Raw genomic sequence first — 3084 nt, 5'->3', positions numbered from 1 at the left:
ATATATATATATATATATATATATATATATATATATAAGCATGATAACCAACTGCTTCCCTAAAGATGGAGCATCTTCATTTCTTCTTAAAGCCCTACTTCTAAATATAAGGACTGAAAACATTTGTGGCTAAGAAGAAATAAAGCTACTTCATCTAAAAGGAGATCAACTAGAGGGACTGCTATGAAGCAGTTTGATTGGGAGAATTACATCATTGCTAATTCAAGAATCTGAATTCTCTTTAGAATTTGAGGACAGAAAAGCGAGATCCTTACATTAAAAAAAAATCAGATCAATCTGGTTTCACCTTTAGCCAAATGCCACACGCCTGACACCCAGAATTTCACTCCTGCTCAGTGGGTCTGACTAAGGAGTGAAGGTTAAATTTTGCCTGGAGGAAAACAGATCAATCTCTAGAGAGATGGATCATAATCAGTTTCCATCAGCCAGCATGGGACTCATCCTCTAATCACCGCTGTAATTAGTTTGGTGGGGCTTTTTTTGAGAGGGGTGTGGGAGGTGGCAACAACACATCTTAAACCCCACAGGTTACTCAGTCACTCCTGCTGCCGAGAGGATGCCAAGAAATACCAGAAATCCTGGAATGCCAAAAAGCCCATTCCAACTCCTACACCTGCAACCAGGCTGCACTTCATCGGGCCTGGGTGATTATTTTCACTTCAGCTGCAATACAGACAGGAAATGTTGACACTGACAGAGAAGAGATGGTTTACATAACAGTCCTGCTTTCTCCCGGTTTCCTTTCACCCCTTACATGACACTGCTGCTCCACTCTCTAATCCCTTGTTCAAACATGTAATTAAGCAGCAGCCACACCCTTGCCAGCTCTTCCTTAGTAAGCTACACCTCAGGAAAGCAATTACAACCGCTGAGGAATTTACTTGCAGGGTTTGGAATCACTGTGTGTGTGTTTTCACTTTTCTCAGCCTGTTTTCCTGAGGAATTCTGTGCTCTGGAGAAGTCAGGGTCTCTGTGCCTACGAATGTTCCCATGTGGCATCTCCAGCCTGATATAAATCATTGGGCCTGACATTCAATCCTGAATCTCTTGGTCAGTAAAACCATCAAGGATTGTACATTGACACTTCAGTATCACCCTGCTTTGGGAAGTGAAAAGGAATCAGCAAAACCTAAGGAACACTGAATGTAGCCCAAAGCAGAACAAAATATGGGATTACCACTGAGCAGCAGTTTAACACATAGAGAAAACACTCCAGCAGAAGACCTGGCACAGGGCTGAAACTAAGAAAATACAGAATTATTCAGCTTCTACTCTGGCCAGGAGACATCATCCATTGATTTTAGACAGCAGAAGGAAATCCAGGCAGGACCAATATCTTGTTAGAAAAATGGATGTTCTTTGATTTGGTTGGTGTTAAAGAAGATCAGATTATTAACTCTTTCCTGTATGCCAAATTTTACAGCAGAACCCAGGCACTGGCCTCAAATTACCAGATAAAATATTTAGTCCTCATCCTCACAGTGATAACAGTTCTGCAATAATTGTCTTTACTTCAACAATGTATTCAGTACTTCCTCAGTGTTCTTTTGAGTTTTCCTTCTTGTCCTTCCAGATTTCAAACACCAAATACTGCCCAGGGAATCAGAAATTCATAGTTTTTGGAGGGTTTCCCTAAACTCTCTGAGACATGAAGAAGAACAGTGAAGCTGCCAAGTTTTGCTGTGCACCTTTGCTGTCTGAGTGATGAGGACACTGCAATCTGACAATTAAAGTGGGTGGGATGGAGTAGGAGGTTATTCTGTTGTGTTTCTGACAAACTGTTCTGAAGGAAAATTTTTTCTTCCTTTACGCCAAAAGAAAAATAAAACCAATCCAAACCTGCTCATGTCTAAGTCAGTTGTTGGGAAGGATGAAAGTTTGACAAGAAAGTCTCACAAATATGTGTGCTTAGCAGAAAGATTTTGAAATGTAGAGTCTGATGAAGGAATAGAGATGGAAGCAAGTTTTGATATAGAAGAAAAGAATTGCTGAGCCAGTCTTACTGGATAATCAAGGAGGCAAAGGGTTTGTTAGTTAGAAACTGCAAGAAAACTGAAAAACAACTTCTAGCTTAAACTGTAATGTACTGACTTTTAGTGATTGGAGAATAGTAACATGAATATGGTAATTATAGCAATTATGATAGGCTATAGATAATAGTTAAGGTATAGATTGGTTCTACTGTATTAAGATGCTCAGCAAAGAAAAGTTTATAATGCATTGTAACCAAAACCAAAGGGTCTCCAGGCCTGCCTGCAGCTGGAGCTGACAGCTGTAGGCACAGCTCTGTCACCCACCACCCTGGACTGCTGTGACATCTTGGATGGAATAAATTGCATTTTGAAGAGCTGCCTGGAGTCCCACATCTCTCATTCAGGCTCTTACAGTCAGTGAAATGGATTTCTGCTTCAAATGTGAATGGCTTTTTCTTTTGAAGCATTGCTTAGACACACATGGCTTTTAAATAGAATATTGCCAGCACAAACCCCACCAGACAGACCCACTGTGCAAAGTGAAGGCTCCTTCTGCCTGGAAAAGGCAAGCCTGTACTGAGCACACTGACTCACGGATTGCCTCTTTTTTTATAATCTCTATTTCCATAATCCAGCACACACAGGGGGCCCTGACAGGCATTTAGCAAGATCTTGCCCCCAGGGCTGTGATCCAAGCTGATGGGTGCAGGAGTGACTCACAGGGCTGGAAAGCTCCGGGTAACCTCAGCCCAGGTGATGCTTTCAGCCCAGGATGAACACAGATGCTCGTGGCACCTCTGTGCAAAACACATCTGCTGTTGTTACTGATCAGATGTGTCCTCTGGGGATTTTGTTCCGTTTCCCTTTTTCCTCTTGAATCATTGGATTTGGGTACATTCCAGTTCTACTGCACGGAGTCCAAGTCTGAGAACAAGTTAAGCTGTGGCAGGAAGGAAGGAGTGTGCACAACCCCAATTCCCTGGTGACAGGTCTATTAAGCAATAAATAATGAGCCTTTTATTACAGGTTCTAATTAGAACAGGGCTTGTCTGATTTAGGAGCTCAACTGAGCACTCATTCCAAAATTCAG

The sequence above is a fragment of the Geospiza fortis genome, unplaced genomic scaffold (genome assembly GCF_000277835.1).
Source record: "Geospiza fortis unplaced genomic scaffold, GeoFor_1.0 scaffold391, whole genome shotgun sequence".
Lineage (NCBI taxonomy): Eukaryota > Metazoa > Chordata > Aves > Passeriformes > Thraupidae > Geospiza > Geospiza fortis.
The sequence above is the reverse complement of the archived record's forward strand: the minus strand, read 5'-3'. Positions refer to the sequence as shown.